Raw genomic sequence first — 22,862 nt, forward strand, 5'->3', positions numbered from 1 at the left:
TGTGAGATCATGACCGCAGCTGAAATCAAGAATCAGACGTTTAACCGACTGAGCCACCCAGGCGCCCCAATAATTCCTCTTTTTAAAGATTATTTACTGGGACGCCTGGGTGGCTCAGTGAGTTAAGTGTCCAACTTTGGCTCAGCTCATGATCTCACGATGCGTGGGTTCAAGACCCGGGTCAGGCTCTGTGCTGACAGCTCAGAGCCTGGAGCCTGCTGTGGATTCTGTGTGTGTCTCTCTTTCTCTGCCCCTCCCCTGCTCGTTCTCTCTCTCTCTCTCTCAAAAATAAACATTAAAAAAATAAAATAAAGATTATTCACTTAAGCACAGTGGTTTGCAGGGGTGTGCTTCCCCACCCACCCCACTGCCGCTAGAGTCAGTCCCTCTCTGAGCCACTCAGCTTCTCACCACAGTATGAAGACAGTACCGGCCTTGTACGCACAAAGCTTGTGAGGGCTTCAATGTGCAGACACTTGGATGCATCGAGCTTGTGGTCGGAGGAGGCCGTGGCCCCAAGGCCATCAGGGTTGGGTGAGACCCTCCCAGAGTCTGTCTCCTCATGGGTCTGTATCTGGGGGCCCTCCTCCCTGGGGACTGGGCCCTGGGTGGGTGTGGGTTGGAGGGTGAAGTCAGGGCTCCTGATCAGTGTTCAGTCATGAGCCCCTTTAAAAAAATTTGTTTTTAATTTTTTTTAACGTTTACTCTTGAAGGAGAGAGATAGAACGTGAGTGGGGGAGGGGCAGAGAGAGAGGGAGGCACAGAATCCGAAGCAGGCTCCAGGCTCTGAGCTGTCAGCACAGAGCCCGACGCGGGGCTCGAACTCAGGAGCTGTGAGATCACGACCTGAGTGAAGTCGGTCACCCAACTGACTGAACCACCCAGGCGACCCTAAAAAAAATGTTTTTAAGTAAGCTTTATGCCCAGTGTAGGGCTTGAACTCACGACCCCAAGATCAGGAGTCACATGCTCCGGGGTGCCTGGCTGGCTCAATCGGGGTTAAGTGTCCAACTTTGGCTCAAGTCACGATCTTGCAATTTGCAAGTTCGAACCCTGCATCGGGCTCTGTGCTGACAGCTCAGAGCCTGGAGTCTCCTTCAGATTCTGTGTCTCTCTGTTCCTCCTCTGCTCACGGCCTCTGTCTCTCTCTCTCTCTCTCTCAAAATAAATAAATAAACATTAAAAAAAAAAAAAAAAAAAAAGAGCAGCACGCTCTACCAATGGTGCCAGCAAGGCACCCCAGTCATCCACCCCTTTTGCCGTCTGGTAAACCTGTGGTCTGTTCAAAACCACTTTTTCAGCGTGCCTGGGTGGCTCAGTTAGTTAAGCATCCAACTTTGGCTCAGGTCATGATCTTCCAGTTGGTGAGTTCGAGCCCCACATCAGGCTCTTTGCTGACAGCTCAGAGCCTGGAGCCTGCTTCCCATTCTGTCTCCCTCTCTCTCTGCCCCTCCCCCACTCGCACTCTGTCTTTCTCTTTCCCAAAAATAAACATTGTAGGGGCTCCTGGATGGCTCAGTTGGTTAAGCGTCTGACTTAAGCTCAGGTCATGATCTCACGGTACGTGAGTTCAAGCCTCACGTTGGGCTCTGTGCCTCACAGCTCACAGCCTGGATCCTGATTCAGATTCTGTGTCTCACTCTCTCTGCCCCTCCCCTGCTCGCACTCTGTCTCTCTCAAAAAAATAAACATTTAAAATTTAAAAAATAATAATAAAATTAAATTAAAAAAGAAACATTTAAAAAATAAAATAAAAAATTTAGGGGCACCTGGGTGTCTCAGCCAGTTGAGTGTCTGACTTGATTTTGGCTCAGGTCATGATCTCACCGTTCATGGGCTGCATTGGGCTCTGGGGTCTGCACTGACACCAAGTGCAGATCTTAGCTGCCCCCCTCCCCTATCCCCCTATAGCCCAGGAGCCCACTTGGAGTCTCTCTCCCTCTTTCTCTGCCCTTCCCCCACATCTGTGTTTGCATGCACTCTGTCTCTCACACACACACAAAATAAACACTAAGAAACAAAAATAAAAAATAAAAAAATGTAACAATCACAATAAAAATTAAAAAGACATGAGGCTACAAAAGGAATTAATAACATTAGAATACAGTTTCACCCATGAACTCCCCAGGGGTCGAAAACCACAAGTCTCAGCCCAAAAGACCGGATAGAACCCCCTCTCCACCCACCACCCCTCCCCTCGGCCAGGTTTAAGATCCAAAGTTGACTTGAGTCAATTTGGGTGGCATGTGACCTCCAAAAAGGGGGTGTGATCCTTAAGCTTTAAGGACTGGGTGTGATCCTATGTTCCTAGGGCCCCAAATATGCCGCCCCCCCCCCCACACCCGCCATGCACGGGGGTGGGTGGGAGACACAGAACCAGGCTGAGCAGAGGAAGCAGGCCTAGGCCGCCCACCCAGGCTTCCCCAGTAGCCACCCCTGCCCCCCTCGTAGGCCCTTCCCAGCCCTGGGGGTGCTGAGCTGAGTAACTCCAGCTATGCGGCCTGGCCGGTCTACCTGGGCTTGAGTGGGCAGGGCTACATCCTCAGGGGAGTGGCCCCCCCATACCCGCAAGGCCACAGGAACAGAGGTGGAAAGAGAAACCGGGGAGAGGGTGCTAGGCAAAGACTGACCCACCACGACAGCTCCTTCTGTCTGTCTGCTCCTGTACGGGATCCTAGCACACTCTCCAAGCACAGTTCTAAGGGACCTCTGCAGAGTAGTTCACTGAATCCACAGAACGACGCTGGGAAGCAGGTACAGCTGTTAGTCCCGTGTTATAGAGGAGGAAACTGAGGCACAGTCCGCTCGGCTCAGTCACCAAGCTAGGGCGTGGTGACACCCACGGAGGCTTTTCAGCCCAGAGGCTTCTCTGCCTCTCCTGCCAGAAGCAGTTGTTAATGTTCCCATTTCACAGCTAAGAAAACGGAGGTATCAGTTGGTTCCCACCATCCTCATCGACCTCCCCTGCCCCCCTGTAGCCCTCTTCCCTTGGTGCCCCCATCCGCAGCCACAGACCCCAGAGCTCAGCACATTCCAAAGCGGTTCCCGTGGGACCCTGCACCCTTGCAGGTCTGAGCCCCCAGCCCTCAGGGGAGTGATCAGAGAGGAGCAGGACAGCCACGGCGGGAGGTGGGGAGTGTTTGCTCGGGAAAGAAAGATTTCCGAGGACCCGTGTCTCCAAATCCCTGACCGACTGTGACTATCGGGCGGCTGGCCATGTGCCTGTGCACGACCACTCCACTCCCCACCCTCCTCGAACGAGGTGAACCCTTCAAGAAAGAGGTTTGGCTTCGTGTTAGCTGTCTGAACGAGCTCCCCATCCATAGAGGCATTCAGCATGAGAGGCTCTCTGTCCTGAGAGGGGCACTCCGGGCAGGCTGAAGGGCTCCTCCTTCCTCTGTGCAGGTTTTCTGGGGCCTCCCCACTTGCATATCTAATAGGCCAAAGCCAACAAGCCACGGGACTGAACTCCCAGCCACCCCACCCCCACCCTCCAGCTGCCGTCCCCACCCCATCGAGGCGCGTCCATCGTTTTCAACAAGGGGCTCACATCCCTAAAACTCCAGCCTGAAAAAATAAAATTTTTAAAATAAAGATAAGCAATAAAAACTTTAACAAAAATTAAAAATACACGAGGCTACAAAAGGAACTAATAACATTAGAATACGGTTTTACCCGTGAACTCCTCAGGGGTCGTAGACCACAAGTCTCAGCCCAAAAGACTGGATAGAACCCCTCTCTCCGGCCCCACCACCCTTCCCCTCAGCCAGGTTTAAGATGAGTCCGTTTGGGTGGCATGTGACCTCCAAAAAGCTTAAGCTTTAAAGACTGGGTGAGCCTATGTTCTCTGGCCCCAAATATCCTTCATCCTCCAGGATGGAAGATATGACCTAAGAATGGCCACCCCACACAGGACACAGTCAGTCTGGAAAAAGAAGAGTACGGGTCAGGCCACTGATGGATGCCGTCTACAGAGCTGGGTGGAAGGGGTGAGTGCCCCCATGGCCAGTGTTTCCAGGGAGCCCCTCTGCCCCCAAAGAAACCGACTGGCAGACCGGGTAGCTGTGGAGCGCACGATGCAAGGGGCGGGGCGGGGAGTCTTTCTTCAGTATAACCTGAATCCCACCAGCTTTCTTTCCTCACTAGCCTAGAAAGGACAGATAGCCCCAGCCTCTTGAGCGTCCACGGGCCAAATAGGCCAGTCAGCTGCAGGGGGACATTCCCAGCTTCCTCCTAATTCTCACTGAGTTGGGCCTTCTGTCACCTATGAACAGCCTCCCCCGGGGAAACTCAGTCTCCTTCGGATGCCACCAGTGATGCAGAGCCCTGCGGTCAGGTAGCTGGTCCCTTCCCCGAGTCCCTCCTCTCCAGCCCTTCTGGTGCTCTCTCCACAGCCCTAAGCAGCAGCACCACTCTGCAGTCACTGACCCCCATCCGCACAGGGAAGCACCAAGAACGCAGTCCCTGAAAGCCCAGCCTGTCTCTTTGCCTCTTCTCTGGTGCCCAACTGTCCGGTAAGCTCCTTGAAAGTGGGACTGGGGGCGCCTGGGTGGCTCAGTCGGTTAAGCGGCCGACTTCGGCTCAGGTCATGATCTCACGGTCTGTGAGTTCAAGCCCCGCATCGGGCTCTGTGCTGACCGCTCAGAGCCTGGAGCCTGTTTCAGATTCTGTGTCTCCCTCTCTCTGACCCTCCCCCGTTCATGCTCTGTCTCTCTCTGTCTCAAAAATAAATAAACGTTAGAAAGTGGGACTGCATCAGACAATCATGGATGTTGGTGAAGAGCTACCCGGACAAACATCTCCGGGGTCTGGCACACGGCCTTGCCAAGAGGGCCACGAGCCTGGCCACGCTTCCTGCTAGGTGCTTGGGGCAGAGCAAACAATGCCAGGGCTGGGGAATGTCCTCTGGTCCTCCCTGGCCACGTGGGAGGCCGAAGGCGGTTATGGGAGATCTGCCCTGCTCAGGGCCTGGTGCTTAGGTGCCCAGTGAGTGTGCGGCAAGTCTCAGGGGCCCAGGAATCCCAACCCTGGCTGGGCCCCCTCTGGACCTTGGCTAAGGTATCCCCAGAACCGCAGGACACGGCAGGTGCTCAACACCGCGTTACTAAGGGTAAAATGCCTCCTTGTCCTCACATCTCCCGACCCATCCCTGATTAATCCCAGCATGGGGCTAGGGACCAGGTGGCCTGAGCCTGCCTGGGCCGTGAGGGGAGATAAAGGAAGGTGTGCTTTCACCTCCCAGATTCCTGAGGTAGCCAAGCTGCCTCTCCTCTCGCCCACCTCCTGAACCCCCCCCCCCCGCCCCCGCTCTGACTCAACTTTGGAGGGAGCTTTCAAAGATGGCCCAGAACTTTCACACACACGCCCTCTCTTTCTCCTTGCACCTACACAGGAGGTGGTTCTCCAGAGTCCCTGGGTTCTGAGTTACTGAGCAGCTCACCAGAGGCAGGCATGTACTTCAGAGACAAAAGGGCACACTATTTAAAATCAGGGCCTCTGTCACCTATGAACTCACTAGTGTCCTTATCCCCATTTTACAGATGAGAATTTGAGACCCAAACAGAGTGACTCATCTAGGGCAATTATCTGTAATTAGTGTCGGGGTCATTGCAGCCCAGGGCTTGGCCCCTAGGGTGGGGACCATGACTGGTCTTTTATTTTGTTTGTTTGTTAATGTTTATTTATTTTTGAGAGACAGATAAGGAGGCAGAGTAGAAGCAGGGGAGGGGCAGAGAGAGAGGGAGGCACAGAATCTGAAACAGGCTCCAGGCTCTGAGCCGTCAGCACAGAGCCCGATGCGGGGCTCGAACTCATGAACCACGAGATCATGACCTGAGCCGAAGTCAGACGCTTAACCGACTGAGCCACCCAGGTGCCCCCATGATTAGTCATTTTAAACGGGGCCAGGTTGGGGTGCCTGGCTGGCTCAGTCAGTAGAGCATGCGACTGTGAGCTCGAGTTCGTGAGTTCCAGCCCCACGATGGGCATAGAGCTTACTTCAAAAAAATTTTTTAATTAAAAAAGAATAAAATAAAATGGGGTCAGTGTCACAACCCTGTGGGAGACTGGCCCGTGACCAGAGCCGCGTTCTCCCATTCCCTGAGAACACCCCACCCCACCTCCAGTCCCCAAGATGAATTGCAAAGGCCGACCCTGCCAACACCTCAGCTCAAAAGGAAAAGAAAGCAAGGCACCCTGGTGGCTCCCATGCAGTCCCCTCTCTTTGGCTGGGTAATCGACAGCAATGACAGCCCTGAGCCCTGTCACCTGCATTCCTGAGCAGCCCTCGCAGCACACAGTCATTCAAGACTGGAACTCGGGGCTCCCGGCTCCCGCCTGTTGCCTCATTTAATCCTCACGATTACACTCAGGAGAGCACCATTTCGCAGGTGAGATATGGAGTGTTCAATACGTGCTACTTAAGTGTTCATTACGACTCGAGACACTTATGAAAATGCTCAGAAAAGAGTTAGACTTTCTTGCCAATCGACCATGTTCCTGGGGACGAGTAGACTCCAAAACAGAACAAAACAAAACAAAAAACCCCTGAACGTCCTCTCTCCAGGCAACACACTCAGAGACGACATGACCAGCCCTTACCCCAACACAGGCAGCGTGAACCCTTCCCAGTTGAAGGCTGGCCCAGCACCTCAATCGCCACCCTGGTCCCTTGGCCCAGGAATAAGGCCATGAAGACAGCGCTGAGTGTGGAGGTCAGGAGTCCTGGGCTACCAGCCTACCTTGGCCCTCTGCATATCAGAGGGGGACCGGACTAGAGGGAGGTCTTCATGCAGGGTCCCCGTGGGCTTCAGAGGGCCCAAGAACCCTTGGAGGCAGAATGCAAAGGCTAGGGTCAACTGAAAGTGCATTTTGGGGGAACAGCTTTCATCAATCCCTCTGAGGGGCCCGTAAATCAGAAGAATTGTTGGGGATCTTGAAGACCCCCTTCCATCCCTAGTGCTCTTCGGCTATATGCATTTCAGCAGAAACCCACTCCCCATCCTTCAAGGCTGTCTCCGCTGCAGCTCTGGGAAACTCTCAGGTTTCCTGCTTCTTTGCAGCAGAAGGCTTGGGACCCAAGGCTATGCAAGGTCTCTCCTGTTTTGATCCCCCTCACTAGCCTACCAGCTCCCAGAAGGGAGGAGGGCCAGCCAAGGGCCCCATGGCCGGCCCAGTGTGGCTGGCCCCAACCCACAGCTTCTGTCCACTGGAAGGCGGGGGCTGTCAGTGCTGCGGACCACAGGTGCACCCGGAACTTAGGTCCACCTCTCCCTGCTGCAGTCCTGGAAATTTACTGAGCCACACTTTCTACGGGGAGCCTGGTTTTCATTAAATCAGGGAAAGGAGTCATTAACTGCCAGCCAAGTCAAGAAGAAGCGAAGTTCTGCTAGAAGGCATGGGGAGGGTGAGGGAGACCAGCCTGTCCCCTGCCCTCCCTGGCTGACCGATGGTGGGGGGAGGGGGAGGCAGGGAGGCTGGGCTCCTAAGGGCCCAACAACTGCAGCAGCAGGAGCTGGGGGTGGAGAGTGGGGGCAGTCGTGGCCCAGATAATAAGCAATTGTTAATGTGATCCATATGGATCCTGACTGGCCTCTCTGTTTAACAGGATGATAATGGCAGGGAAAGAATGCTGGTCTGTGGGGAAAGGAAGGGGCAAAGTCCTCCCCAACTTGGGGGGGGTGGGGGAGGGTCAGCAATGAGGAGGAGGAGAAGGGGAGGAGGAGGAGGAGGAGGAAACCCACCCAGGGGTCTCCACCCACCCAGGAGTGCAAAGCTATTTGCCAGAGTGGCCAGATTCCATGCTTTGCAGGCTGCCCTCACAAAATCCGTTGTATTCGGCCAACAGATATTCACAGAGCAACCATAAGGTGCCAGGCTCTGTGCCAGGCCCGGCGTGGGCAGGGTGCAGGGAAGTGTGGGCTCCATCCCTATCCTCCAGGAGGCAAAGCCTAGTGTGGACTCAGCCACAAAAGCTGAAGGGAGGCACAGGTGCAGGGCTTGGAGAACATGGCAGGAGGAGCAAGTGACAAGAGCTAGGGGCTCTGGGGAGGCTACAGGGAGGAAGTATGGCATCTGAGCTGGGCCTTGAAGAATGAGGAGGTTGTGGAGAGACAGGGACAATGGGGAAGGCATTTGGCTGAGGGAACAGCAAGAGCAAAGGCAGAGAAGCGTGAAATTGCGTGGAGAGTCTGAGATCTCAGCAATAAAGCTGCAGCCCAGGCAGGGGAGGGGAAGGGACCCTTGCTCCATAAAAAGCTGTGGCCATGGATGACCAGGAGGAAGGCAGGAAAGGGCCCTTGGAACAACACACACTGGTCCGGTCCCTCTCCCCTACCCCGCTCCACGCTGTGTGCTGGAATTATCCACCCATGGGATCCTCAGCCCAACCTACTCTTAGACCACAGCCAGAAAATCCCAAAGGGCCTCAGAGGCCAAACTCCATCCTGTGCCTCTCAGCCCCCACTTCTCCTGGGAAGATGGAGGTCCCCCCCCCCGCCCCCCTCGGAGGAATTAGGTTATCTGGGACTCACCAGGGGCAACTCCACTGCCCTACAGAGCTAAATTCCCTTTGGCCCAAGAGCACTTTCCCCCAGAAGGTATTACAGCCAGGGCGAGGGGCGCTCCTCACTGGGGTTGCTGCTGCGGACACCAATAGATTGAAGTGGAAATAAATGAAATGGTGTTAAATATGGGAAAGGGGGATTTACGAGGCCTGTCACCGCGTCCTGCGCAGCCAGCCGGCAAGCCCCGCCCCTTTCTCGCCCACCCCAGGAAGTCGCGCCCCGCCTCCTGCCCGCTGCCCAGCGGCCTCGGGGTCCGCGCTCCGCGGCCGGGTCCCGGCAGAGCCGCAGCACCCAGCCGCCCAGCGCGTGGGTCCTCCGGGGCCAAAGCTCAGCGGAGAATGACGGTTGCTCCCGGCCAGGAGGTCTGGGGAGGGGAACCTCAGCGCGGCGGTGTCCAGGGGGGTGCACAGGGCATTCAGGCTGGATTCCGGAGGTTCTGGGGCTCCCTGTGCAGGTCAGGGGGCTTTGGACCCCGACACCATCCCTCCCACTCTAAAGACTCCACAGGGAAGGCTCTGGGCCCCGAGCACCGAGAAGCGCCCCCCTACAGAAGTCCAGAGTGGGCTGGGAACCAGAGCCCGGCTCCCCGCTGCCTGGCCCAGGGCAAGAGCCCGCTCAGCCGCGGCAGCCCGTGCGGACCACAACACAAACATTCTTCCGTCCTCTATTCTCCTCCAAATTAGGTATCCATGGAGACAGGGCCAGGCAGCCTGACAGCCCCACGGCCTAATCCTGATTTAGTGACCGTCCCTTTAACAGCCCACCCACCCGTCCACCCACCCCTGCGCTCCAGGCCGCTGCTGGGCGCAGGCTCCAGGCCGCTCGCTCGCTCCCCGCGCAGACCCTTCCCAGGCCTCCTCCGCCCTTGGAGCCGCTCCGGGACCGCGGGCGCTGGGGAAGGGGGGGGGCCCACATTTGCTAAGCACCTACTGTGTGCCCATCTTTCTGCGGAGGTCCCTCGACAGAGTGGGTTCCCAGCAAGGGAAGCTCTGTGCAGACCGAGAGGGCTCCTGGAGTGGGCAAGTTTAAGGGGCGCTCTCTAGAGAGCCGAGAGCTCAGAGGGTCCCCCTTGTAGCCAGTAGCTCACGGGTGAAGGTAAGTGCAGCTTTTTGCAACGCCCTGACTCTGAGATGGGGCTATGCTCTCCCCGGCCAGAAGAAAAGAAAGGAAGGGGGTGGGCGTTAGGGGCGCAGGGCCCTAAGTGGCCTCGGTCTCCTGTCACTGCCCCGTCACGATGCTGGGGAATCTCCGGGCCAGGAACCCAGCCCCCACCCCCTCCCACACACACAGGGGCCGCTGGACAAAGACCTGACGGAGTGGGAGGGGCCTGCGGGCCGGCCCTCGGGCTCCGGACACAGGATCCTTCGGGGACCCGAACCCGCAGATCCTGGCTCCCCACCCCCCAATCCCGCAGGCTCCCCCCAGAGCCGGACGCTCGCTATTGCTGCAGCCTGCGCACCAAAGGGGGCGGCGAAGAGGGTGCCCGTCGGCGGCGGAGACGAGAGCCCCCTTGTCGGCCCTCCCCCTCCCCCCGGGAAGTGACCCTCGGCTCCCACGCACCCTCCCGGGTCTCTGGCTGGCCTTGCCCTTCGACCCTCGCCTAGTTGAACCCCGCGCCCCGCAGCCCCCGCCCTCTCTGGCCCTCACACTGCCCCGCGCCCGCGGACAAAGCTCCGGACACCCCGACCGAACGGTCACCACCCCCTGACCCCGGCCCGCCCGCGCGTTCCCGTGTCTGCCCCCGCCCGGGCCCGCGGCCCCGTACCTCGGCATCCCGGCCGGGTCCTAGGTGAGTGTGCGCGGCCTGGGGGGGCGTCCGGCCCCGGGGCCGGGGCGCGGGCCGGGGGCGACAGGCCGGGGCTGGGGGGCAGCGGCGCTCACCATCCTGGAGCCGCTACTGCTGCGGCTGCTGCGGCCGCCGCGGCCGGGAGCGGGACTGGGCAGTGGGGGTGGCCGGACAAGGGGCCGCCCCGGCTCCCCCCGCAGGCAGGACCCCCACCCCCACCCCCGCCTACCCTCGCCCGCCCCCAGCGCCCTCCCTCGCAGGCCTTTGCTCCCCTCCCCTTTCCCTGCTCCTCCCTCCCCTAATGCCCCTCCCTTCCCCCCAACTCCCGCCCCTTCTCTGGCCCTCTCCACCCCGGGCTCCTTCCCCGCCCTCCCCCACCTCGCCCCCGCCCCGCCCCCACCTCCCCTGGGCTCGCCCGGCCCCTCCTCTCAACCCTCCCGGCTTGGCCCCGCCCCCTCCCTCCCCTAGCTCTAAAATAAATTAGCCACAGAGGGGGAGAAAAGAGCAAATGACCCTTGGTGTGGATAGTGTCCTTGCGCCACTCTCCGGCGCGCCCCGGCCTCTCCCGAGCAGTCGAGCGGGAAGTTGGGGTGGGGGTGGAGGCCGGGCAGGCCGGTGAGGGTGGCGGAGCGGTCCCCCGAGGGGGGAGGCCGGGATTGAGTGGGGGCCACCGAGCGTGTCCGCCGGGTGTGAGAGGCTTCCTGGGTCGAAGGGCAAAGGGGAAGGCAGCTAAAGGGGAAGGCAGCCAGCCCGGCCCGCCCCGTCAGCTTGCCTCCCTAGACCCCCTCGCCCAGTACAGCCTTAAGCCCCTTGGCCAAAGCCTTGTTGACTCATGCTCTCATCCTCCCGCCCCCAGGTGACCTGAGCTCCTACTGCTTAGGAGACCGCCCCAGCCCAGGATGCAGAGGGTGGGACACACACAGCCGCGCAAGTCCGCCTCTCCGAGTGGCGGCCGTGGTTAAGCCCTAGACCTAGACAGCGGAGGGGAGGGTGTGAGTTCTAAAAGGCTGGGCTCACTGGAGGGCTTCCCCAAGGAGGCGGCGTTCACGCTGGGCCAAGCAGGCTGAATGGTGGAAGGCGAAGAGGGAGGATGGATTCCAGACCTGTGGTCCGCTGCGAGGTAGCCTAAGGCGTTCAGGGCTGGGTGCGCCGACTCTGCGCCAAGCTTTGAGCTAGACGCTGGAGACACCTGAGAAGAGTCTCCAAGGCACATCCCTGTCCCCGTGGAGCTCCTGGTCCAAGGGTAGCCAGGATTCTACCGGCCCAGGCTCAGGGCTTGAGCGCTGGTCCAGGTGGAAAAGGGAGGCTGCAGCAAAAGCGCCCAAGGAGGTTGTCTGAGATGGAGTTGGGCTTAGATTGGAGGGTCAGGATACGTTTCCTGGGGGAGATACTGAGTACCCAGTGTCCCGCATGTGGAGGCAAGACTAGCACCCAAGCAGGTTCTGGAACTCACCAAGATGAGGAACTTCTCCACCCCCAGAATCCTCTCCTCCTCTCCACGTCACACCCCCAGGACCACAGCCTGGCAGGAAGGACACATGTGTCAAGGCTCACTATGCTGGGGCAGCCCTGGCTTCAGAATCAGACCAGCAGGATAAAGGGAGCCACAGCCACCACCCTAGGGGGGGGCCTCAACTCCCTGCTGAAGGGACAATCCCAGGGTAACAGAGGTGGAAGAAACTCGTTGGGTGTTTCTTTACTGATGGAGCATCTGCAGCCTGGAGAAGTGACATTCTTGGGGTCGCACAGCAAAACTGGATCTAGAATCCACTGTAGAATTTCCACCCCACCTGTCCTGTTCCCCAAGGGTCAGAGGCAAGAGTTAAGAGAGAAGCCAATGTCCACAGGAGCTGAGCGATCTCAACCAGCAGGACTAGTGCCGGGAGGCCAAGCCTGGCATTGCCAGGGCACTGTGGCTGGGTGTCACTGGGGGCCATTCTCCACCAGGCTTCAGGGTGGGGGCGGATGACAGGAGTAAGGCCAGAGGAAAGAATTAATAATGCACTCCCCTGGAGCAAGTGTTCAGTTCTTCCTCTTCCCCCAGAACCCTCCAGTGCTACTAGGAAGGACAAGGTTAGACCTAGGGAAGTCCTTCCCAGTAAGATAGCAGGACTGGCCAGCATGCTGAGAAGGCCTTCACTGGCCTCCAGGAGGGAATGTTCCGCATCTTGGAGGTGCTGAGTTATTTCCGATGAGCAAACTAGCATGGGTCACATTAAGGGGGTTAGTTAGCAGTTGGGGGTGCGGCTGGCCTCTTCACCCCACTGCCCCCCATCCTGCACCAGTGCTCAGGCAATGAAGTGTGGCTCCCCCTCCCAAGCTCATTAAAGTCCTGTTAATACATCATCCAGCCTCCTGGGCTGACAAATACTCAATCCTAGCAAATGGCCCTTCATCATGTCTCTGCCTCTGCTCTCCTGGGCAGGGTGCTGGGGGTCTAATCTCTGAGGACTCCCTGCTCACCCCTCTCCTGACTGTCCCTAGTCAAGGGATCTGTGCCCTTGAGAGCCCCCTGCTGCGGACAGGAGTCAGGCTGGTCTTGTGATCAGCTCAGGGGTAGGTCAAGTGCGCAGCAGTGGATTGGATAATAATAGTGGTGATGATGGCAGTAATGCTTGTCTTCTGCAGAGGGCCCTCCATTCTTTCCTAGTCCTTTTGCTCGTATCACATTCAAAGTGGAGAATCCCACCCCCCCCAACCCCACTGCCAGGGAAGGCAGGTGCTATGTTTGGGTGTGTGTATACGGAGCATGTGTATATGCACAGGGCGTGTGCAAGTGTGTGATCATCGGGGTCCAGACTTGTAACAAGGCCTTTCTGAAAACATGAAGGAAACTAACCCAGCTGACCCGGGAGAACCAGCGTTGAGAGTTTCAAAGAGAGAGAGGAGAGTTAGAGGGAAGATGTGGAAAGCCAAGAGGGAGGGAGGGAGGAGCAGGTGGGGTGGGGAGGAAGGAAAGAAAAGGGCCCCGGGCAAGGATGGGGGTGGGGGGGAGGAAGGGAGAAAGAAATGGAAGAGAGGAAGAGGAAAGGGCGGAGAGAGCTCTCTTTGTGGTCCTCTGCATGGGCCACTCAGGAATCATTAAGAAGCTGGAAAGGAAGGAAGTGCGTCCTGGGGCTGGTCCTGGGGCTGGGGGATTGGGGTGCGCCCAGAAACACCACACCCAGCTCATTTAGTGCTGCCTGCTAGCCAGGGCTGGGGCTGCTCCCCCCTCCCCCCTGCTTTGTGGGGCCCCAGATCTTCTCTTTCTACCCCCTTGGCTTTTAAGATTCATCTCTCAGTGCCTCCTCAATGCTGCTCCAGCCCCATACTCTCTGTTTGTGCGCTCATACCAGATTTACCTTCCCAGTGAGTCCGGGGCCAATCCCCACCACAGCCACAGCCAGGGGTGCTTTTTTTTTTTTTTTTTCTTTTCAGTAATCTCTACACCCAAGGTGGGACTTGAACTCACCACCCTGAGATCAGGAGTTACATGCTTTACCGACTCAGCCAGCCAGGCACTCCTGGCCAGGGGCTCTTAAAGAGCCTCCATAAGAACCAGAAAAACTGTCCTTCTGGGCAGACACAGCTCTGTGCCCGACCACACAAGACTTAGGAGGAGGAGCTGGGGCTGGCCATCGGTCCCCTCCTTTCCCTTAGGGGCCCAACTCTTGGGGATCCTGGTGGCCACTTCTAAACCCTCATCACATATCTGGCTCTACCATTTGTTCTGTGAACAGAAGCACCCCCCCTCCCCCGCAGCACAGACCTTGAGCCAGCACCCCAAGCTGAACCATCATCTCCCCATTTACCTTTATAATACAGCCTTGCAGAACCTTTCACTAAGAATCCACACCAGTTTAATACCCGAGTCTCTCTCACTGGAGTTATCTTTTCCCCTATTATGCCTGGGGAGATCCTATTCATCCTTCAAAACCCAACTCAGATATTCCTTCTTCTGTAAAGCCTTCCCTAGCTATCCCCCACCCCCAGGAGAGCTGGTAGCCCCTACCCCAAAGCTCTCCCAATCCTTTTTCCTAGGTTCCAGGAGTTGAGCCAATACCCTGCTTCCTAGAGGAGCCCTTCCCTCCTTCTTCAAAGGCAGAAGACTAATCCAGGCCTGACTGGCTCAATCTTTCACGTGCCATCTCCTCTGGACTCCCACTGGGTTTCTCCTTTCCCTAAAGCTTACAAACCCAGGGCAGAATGGGGAAGTGGAAATCCAAGTGGCTCAGAGGTCTCCCCACCCCCACTCTGCCTGCCCTCACTGGGGCTGGGCCTGACAGGAGACTCCCAGCACATCTGGTTGTACTTAAATCACCCAGCGCCCAACTAACTGCCCAGGCATGTCCCCTGCTCTTCTCCCCTCTGTCCCGGCCTCCTCCCCTTCCTAAACCTCCTGGTTCTCTCCTCCAGGATGCCTTCCTTGATTGGCCCATCCCTTGAACTCTCCATCTCTATGGTTCTGGGGTCCAGGGTCCAGGGTCCAGGAGGGTGTGTGCTCCGTGTGGCTCAGTGTGTGGAATCCCCATCCTTTCCAAGCACTGGTCCTCAATACAAACCTTTCCCCGAGGCAGGGAGGAAAGCTGACCAAGGGCCCCTCCTCTGCCACCGTCAGTCAGCCTCCAGGGTGGCTGCCTCCAGTTTCTCTTGTGTGTGTCACAAGGAGTGGGAGCGTTTCTGCCTTTTTTAAAGTTTTGGTTCAGATCCAGACAGAGAGCTGTTCCCACGACAACCCTTGCTGTCGGCCATTTTCCAAAAGGCGTTGCTAATATTAAAGAACCAAAGGGAAATAAAGGCAGACAATACAAGTATCCAAAGACACAGGCTACGTATTACACTATCTGTTAACTAACTTGGATTTAAATTTAAAAATAAAATAAAATAAAATAAAATAAAATAAAATAAAATAAAATAAAAGACACGGGCGGCAAAGAACAGGCTCGTGGATGACCTTCTTCAGCCGGGTTGGATGTTCATTCATTCATTCGAGAGCGGGTACCGATGCCTAAGGACCCTAAGTTCTGGGAAGAGAGACCTTGAACAAAACCCCAGTGCTACCAAGACAGAGTCACAGTCAGTGGAGGAGAAGGACAGTGGACGAATAGAGGCAAGATGCCGGGATGGACACGAGGGGGGCGCGGAAGACCAGAGACTTTGGTTCCAAACGCGGCTCCCCACTTTCCCGCCCCTAGGGGGGGCCACTTCACCTTCCGGAGCTTGTGTCCTCGCCTGTAAAAGCGGGATGACGCGACCTGGGAGGGTTGTGGTGGGATTCAAATAAGATAATGTGTGTGGGAGGCACTTTGTGCGGTGCTCGGTGAGCGGTTGCCATTGTCATTAGGTTCAAACGTTGCCTGTCCGGCGCTCCGGCTCTCGTTCTGATGCTTCCACAGCTGTCTCTGCCCCCTCCTCGGAGGGCAGGAGCCATGTTGGAGAAACTTCTCTGGTGGGGGACGCCCAGTCCAGAGCAGCAGGCAGCGTTGGTCCGCACACACACACGCATCCACGCTTCTGTTACACAACTGAAACCCCTTTTCACAAAAATTAGAACATACGGAGAAAAGCACAAAACAAAAAGTTTTTTAAAAAATCAAATAGGGGGGGCCTGGGTGGCTCAGTGGGTTAAACCTAAGCGGCTGACTTTGGTTCAGGTCATGATCTCAAAGTTTGTGAGTTCAATCCTTGCATCGAGCTCTGTACTGTCATCCTGGAGCCTGCTTCGCTTCGGATCCTGTCCTGGCTCTCTGCCCCTCCCCCACTCGCGCTGTCTCTCAAAAATAAATAAATAAATAAATTTTTTTTTTTTTTTTTTAAAGCATATACCCTTAATCCCACAACCCAGAGATAACCACTGGTTAGACTCTGGAGCAGTTCAGATATTATTCTAGATACCGATATATGTATATATAGACAGGTCTCTACACTATTTTGTAATCTGCTTTTCTCAATAGACAAATATTTTGAATATCTGTTCCTATCTATAAATAAATTTATTACACGTAATTATTTAACTTTTATTTTTAAATTTGTTTTAATGTTTTAATAATGTTTTAATAATTTGATTTATTTTGAGAGAGAGAGAGAGATTGACAAAGAGAGAATCCCAAGCAGGCTCAATGCTGTCAGCACAGAGTGCGGCCATCCCACAACCATGACCTGAGCCAAAATCAAGAGTTAGATGTTCAACCCAGTGAGCCAGCCAGGTGCCCCTTAAAGATTTTTTTTTTTTCAACGTTTTTTTTTTTTTTTTTTTTAATTTATTTTTGGGACAGAGAGAGACAGAGCATGAACGGGGGAGGGGCAGAGAGAGAGGGAGACACAGAATCGGAAACAGGCTCCAGGCTCCGAGCCGTCAGCCCAGAGTCTGATGCGGGGCTCGAACTCCCGAACCGCGAGATCATGACCTGGCTGAAGTCGGACGCTTAACCGTCTGCGCCACCCAGGCGCCCCAAAGATTTTATTTTAAGTAATCTCTCCACCCAGTGTGGGGCTTTAATTTACAACCCCAAGATCATGAGTCACATGTTGCACATGACAGGCAGGTGCCCCTATACCACATAATTTTTAATGACAGCTTAATATTCCATCCTGTGGACATACAAGAATTAACAAGTTTCTTTTGTTGTGGGATTTTGTTGTTATTTTCACAAACAAAAGCTTGATGAACAGACTTACAACATCCACCTTTGTGCATGTCTGGTTAGGATAAATTTCTAGTAATGGGAAGCTAGGAATGCTTACTAAAAAAATTTTTTTTAATGTTCATTTATTTTTGAAAGAGAAAGAGACAGAGACAGAGCACGAGCAGGGGAGGACCAGTGAGAGAGACACACACACACAGAATCCAAAGCAGGCTCCAGGCTCCGAGCTGTCAGCATAGAGCCCGACGCGGGGCTCGAACCCATGAACCGTGAGATCGTGACCTGAGCCCAAGTCGGGCACTTAACCGACTGAGCCACCCAGGCGCCCCAGGAATGCGTATTTTTAACTTTGAGGATCCACTAGTCCAGACCTCTGGGTGATGCTCTCATACCTCCTCCCGGCAGTCCTCCCAGACTGGCCTTTCAGTGCTTCCCACAAGGCCCACGCCTCTCCTACTCGCTTCATCCCTTAGTGACCTGGCCTGGAAGCCCGTAAGATGCTCAGAAAGCCTGGCTAGTGACAGCCGGCCTGGGAGGGGCCCTGGGTGGAGAGCACAAAGCAGGCTTGTCTGGTGCCCGGAAAGGGGCCCCGCCCCTGGGGGCTGCTGGACGAACATTCCTTCCCCGAAAATGGCTGCTTCGGGAATCCCGAGAATGAAGAAGGCTGGTGGTTTTCCGAGCGCTCCCCACCCGCCCCCAGCAAGTTGTACCCGTTCCCAAAATGGAACGAAGGGGCACTTTGTATTGGGGGCAGGGTGGGGACGGCAGTACTTCTGTGCCTACAGCCCCGCCCCCTCCTTTTACCAGCTCAGATCCACAAGCCTAATCAGGCCTGCCCCGCCACCCCCTCCCGGTGGATCTCGGGCAGGTCCTGCTCTCTGGAAAGCCCCTGTTTTCTCAACTGTAACATCAGGGGCTTGGGCTTCCCTGGTTGCCAAATTCCCCACAGATCTAAAATGCCTTCGCGCATTGGCTAAGACGAGCACTGGCTTTGGAGCCAGATGGCCTGAGTTCAAATTCTGGCCTGTCCTTTACCCTGTGAGCTGAACCGGGTACAGCTTTCCAGTCTGTAATGAGGGTTGATGATTGACACCCACTCCCTCCTGGTGCTCTCTTGAGGAAGGATGAAACGATGCTGGTGAGACAAGTGGAATCATGATTCAGGCTTAATGCTGACGCCGACTGGATCCCCAACCCAGTCTAGATCTCATGTCCGGTCTAGATTTGGGCCCCTGGACATTTGCCCAACAATTGGCCACACCTGTGGGAGATGAGGGGCAGCTGATGTCCCAGGGAAGTATTCCTCTTCCACGGGCCCATTTCCCCGTATAGGAGCCCTAAAGCTTTGGAGGGAAAATGAAATTCAAAATACAGGAAAACTCCTGTCAGATCATATTTCTTCATTTTTGTCTGGGAAATGCAGGCTTTCCAGTGCAGCCAGCCATTGCTAAGGCGCCATGGGTGACATTGGTTCCAGGCTTTTAATAACGCACTGGAGGTTTAGGAGTGACACGCTTCAGCAGTGAGCAACATGGGTTTCCCGTACATATTTTTTTTTATGTTTATTTATTTATTTTTGAGAGAGAGACAGAGTGTGAGCAGGGGAGGGGCAGAGAGAGAGAGAGAGAGAGGGAGTCAGAAAATCCAAGCAGGCTCCGTGCTGTCAGCTCGGAGCCTGGTGCAGGGCTCAAACCCACGAACTGTGAGATCATGCCCTGAGTCAGAATCAAGAGTCAGATTGTTAATCGACTGAGCCACCCAGGTGCCTCTCCTGTACATATTTTTGAGCAGTTTGCCACAAACCCTGACTCAACCTCCTCCTGCTGTCCCTCATATCCTTGTTTCCTCCTTCTTACCACCTCAACCCTAGTCCTATACTCTGGTGAATTCAAATCCCTGCTGCAAGTACCAGAAAACTCCCCTCACGGTGGTTTATGCAATAGGAAAACGTGTGATCACATTTCATCCAGTTTAGATGCCACTGATGTTAAGAAACACCATTACCGAGGGCACCTGGGTGGCTCAGTCCCTTAAGCAACCAACTCTTGATGTCAGCTCAGGTCATGATCTCACGGTTTGTGGGATAGAGTCCTGCATTGGGCTCTGCACTGACAGCATGGAGCCTGCTTGGGATTCTCCCTGTCTCTCTCTGCCCCTACCCCGCTTGTGTTCTCTCCTGCCCCCCCCCTCAAAATACATAAACAAACAAAAAAAAGCACTGTTACTTTATAAAAATACCATTAGAAAGAAAAAACACTGCCAATTAAACTGACACAAGGATTTCTTTTTTTTTTTTTAATTTTTTTTCAACGTTTATTTATTTTTGGGACAGAGACAGAGCATGAACAGGGGAGGGGCAGAGAGAGAGAGGGAGACACAGAATCAGAAACAGGCTCCAGGCTCTGAGCCATCAGCCATCAGCCCAGAGCCTGACACAGGGCTCGAACTCCCGGACCGCGAGATCGTGACCTGGTTGAAGTCAGACGCTTAACCGACTGCGCCACCCAGGCGCCCCCTGACACAAGGATTTCTTATCACTTTGAGCTTTTATTTTAGATTTAGAAAACTCTTTTAGATTTATATATATATAATATATATATTAATGCTTATTTAGTTTTGAAAGAGATAGCTCCAGCAGGGTAGAGGCAGAGAGAGGGGCAGAGAGAGGGGGACAGAGGATCTGAAGCAGGCTCTGTGCTGACAGCCAAGAGCCCAATGCGGGGCTCAAACTGTGAGATCACGACCTGAGCCAAAGTCAGGTGCTTAACTGAGCCACCCAGGCGCCCCAGAAACATATATTTTTTAACGTAAATTACTCTCGCACCTACAGAACAAGGAAAACACAGGTGAAATAGATTGGCTAAGGTTTTCTTTAAACTTTATCACATCCCAAGCCTGTTTCCTGGAATCACTTTTCATCTTGGAGCTATTGGTGTCTGTGTTTTTACACAGATAGACTCATCATCTGGGCCATCACAAGTTTTGGTGACACAGCATTTCTTTAAAACTGCTCCACTGGATTAATTATCTCTCGCTGTGTAAAAAATTACCCCAAATCTTAGCAGCTAAAAGCAGCATACATTTATCCCCTCCCCCCCCCTTTTTTTTTAAAGTAGGCTCCACACGAGGCTTGGACTCATGCCCTGAGATCAAGACCTGAGCTGCCATCAAGAGTCCGATGCTTAACCGACTGAGCCACCCACGCGGCCCACAAACATTTATTACCTTATAGTTTCTGTGGGTCAGGAATCCGGGAGTGGTTTAGCCGGGAGGTTCTGGCTCAGGGTCTCTCCTGAGCTAGCACTCAAGCTATTGGCAGGGGACTGCCGTCCTGTGGGGCTGGAGAATCCACTTCCAAGCTCACTGACACGGCAGATCTCAGTTCCTACCTGAGTGTTGTCTGGATACCGCAGTTCCTCGCCACATAGGCCTCAGTAGGCTGCCTGACTGTCTTCATGACATGGCAGCTGGCCTCACTGACAAGTGATCCAAGAGAGAGCACAATTAAGCATTCAATACAGAAGCCACAGCCTTTTTATAAGCTGATATCAGAAGAGACATGGCGTGATTTCTGCCCTATACTCCTAGTCGTAAAGACCAGCCCAGAACGCTGTGGGAAGAAACGACACAAGAGTTTGAGTAGCAGGAGGTGAGGATCATTGGGGGCATTTTGCAGATTGACTACCACATCCAGTACCACCCTCCAGGATTTCCTTCCAAGCCACTGACATCCGTTCTAGAAGTGTTTATGGCTGGCAGATGATCTTGCCAGATACCCAATAAAAGTTTCTAGGTATCGTTCAAGACTCAAAAAGTCCTTGAATGGCTTGTGGACTAAAACATCACAGGATTGGCATGCCTGGGGGGCTCAGTCAGTTAAGCATCGGACTTTGATTCAGGTAATGATCTCACAGTTGGTGAGTTCAAGCCCCACGTCGGGTTCTATGCTGACAGCTCAGAGCCTGGAGTCTGCTTTGGATTCTGTGTCTCCCTCTCGCTCTATGCCCCTCCCCCCATTCTCAAAAATAAATAAACATTAAAAGAATAATAAAACAATAATAAAACATCATAGGATTGTCATTGTCCTGTCAGGACATCAGGGAAGTCACCAAAATTTGCACATGCCCAGGAAGGACAGCTGAGCACAACTGCTGTCTGGCTGACAGCAGATTAAAATGCTATTGATCGAAAGATGCCTAATTATTTCAGAAATGTTAAAAACGTGACCAAATGTGCATTTTAGAATTGATCAAATGTGATATTTTACATAATAAGGAGAAACGGTAGCTCCAGAGCTGATTAATTCAGACTCAACACCTTCTTCAGGGACCCAGGTTCCTTCCATCTTCACATCTAACACCTTTAGCATAAATGCTGTGTCTCTGGATGGTTCCCCTCAAATCACAAAATGGCAGATATGGTAGCAATCATCCCGTGTGGACCTAACGATTCCTCTCGGGTGTATCCTTTTAAGAGCAAAGAAACCTTTCTCAGAGACATTCAGAAGATTTCCCCCTTGTCTCATTGACCTGAAATTGTTACTGCCTATGTGAGTCAGGATTAGGTTTCGTTGCATATGTTAGCAAAACTCAAGAGTAGTTTAAATAATATTGAAGTTTATTCTTTCTCATAAAAGAAGTCTGAAGATACGCAATGCTGTTGTGCTGGCTCCATAGTTTCAGTGTCACCGGGAATTCAGGTGCCACCCATCTCCTGGGATTTCATTCTCAGATTTGCCTCGTGTTCCCAAATGGCTGCTGGAGTTCCAGCCATCAGATCCATATTGTAGACCAGAAAGGGCAAAAGCAGAAGAACAAAAAGTTGTTCCTCAACAGAGTCAGCTCCTTTAGGCAACCTTCTCAGATATCCCACAGAACATTTCTACTTACATCTTATTGGTCAGAAGTTGGTCACATGGCCACATCTAGCTGCATGAAAAGCTAAAAACGTTTTTTAGCTGGGCACTGTGTCACTTAAATAAGATTTGACTCTTTATTACTAAGGAAGAAGAGAGGAGAATGGATGGTAGGTGGCCACAATCAGAGTCTCCCACTGTCTTCATGCTTAAACTAACCCCTGGTCAGGGGCACAGGATTACTGGGATTGACGTAGATTGATGTAGTATTTATTTGCGGGGTGGGCATGGGGTTACGTTCCTTGAGAGGTGCATCCCTGAACAAAATCTGAATTCTGTTAATAAGGAGGAAGCAGATGAAGCAATCACTATTAGTTATTTACCAACAACCATTGCCCTCCTTGACTGTGAACAGAACCTTGATTTTGCTCAGGGACTAGACTGCCATGTTCTTCAAGGGAGGCTGAGCCCCTCTCCAGCTCCAGGGGGTGAATCTTGATTAGTCTTAGACACCTGTGTGAATTCCATTCCCTCTGCCTGTGTTTGGCTTAAGGATGGACATGTAATATGATTTTGGTCTACGACACATGAGGGGATTTTTGTGAGGAGACTTCTGGAAAGGTTTTTCAGAGGCTGAAGGAGAAAAACAGTTTTTCTTTGCCTCTGAATGTTGTCTGCATGTGATGTCCAGAACTGCAGCAGCCACCTTGTGGCTTTAAGAGAAGTCAGGGTACAAGGACATAAACAACATGATAAGGGGCAGAGAAAAGAGAAAGCAATGTAGCAGAATGCTCACAGGATGGAATCCTGCCTGGCAACTACTGATACAGACCACAAAACAGGTGAATTTCAAAAACATTGCCTGAAGCAAAAAAGACAGACACAAGAGTATATACAATATGATTCCATTCACAGGAAGGCCTAGAATGTACAAAACTGATCTCCTGAAGTAGAAATCGAATCAGTGGTTACCTGTGGCAGGGGATGAGGGGGGGATTGACCACATACAGACACTAGAGAACTTTCTGGAATGA

At 53.9% G+C, this 22,862-nt stretch overlaps 2 protein-coding genes across 2 annotated transcripts in view; one reads left to right on the top strand and one right to left on the bottom strand.

The window, feature by feature from the left end:
- The window catches only part of FIGNL2 (fidgetin like 2), a 30,200-nt gene extending 19,621 nt beyond the window's left edge, over nt 1-10,579 (bottom strand). Inside the window, exon 1 of the mRNA XM_027036195.2 lies at nt 10,330-10,579. The gene's annotated coding sequence lies outside the window, so the exon portion shown is untranslated. The remainder of the gene's footprint in view (nt 1-10,329) is intronic.
- ANKRD33 (ankyrin repeat domain 33) overlaps nt 8,793-22,862 on the top strand; it is a 42,777-nt gene continuing 28,707 nt past the window's right edge. The window contains exons 1-2 of the mRNA XM_053226266.1: nt 8,793-9,659; nt 9,855-10,353. The gene's annotated coding sequence lies outside the window, so the exon portion shown is untranslated. The remainder of the gene's footprint in view (nt 9,660-9,854; nt 10,354-22,862) is intronic.

This window comes from Acinonyx jubatus, chromosome B4 (genome assembly GCF_027475565.1).
Source record: "Acinonyx jubatus isolate Ajub_Pintada_27869175 chromosome B4, VMU_Ajub_asm_v1.0, whole genome shotgun sequence".
NCBI classification, from domain to species: Eukaryota; Metazoa; Chordata; class Mammalia; order Carnivora; family Felidae; genus Acinonyx; species Acinonyx jubatus.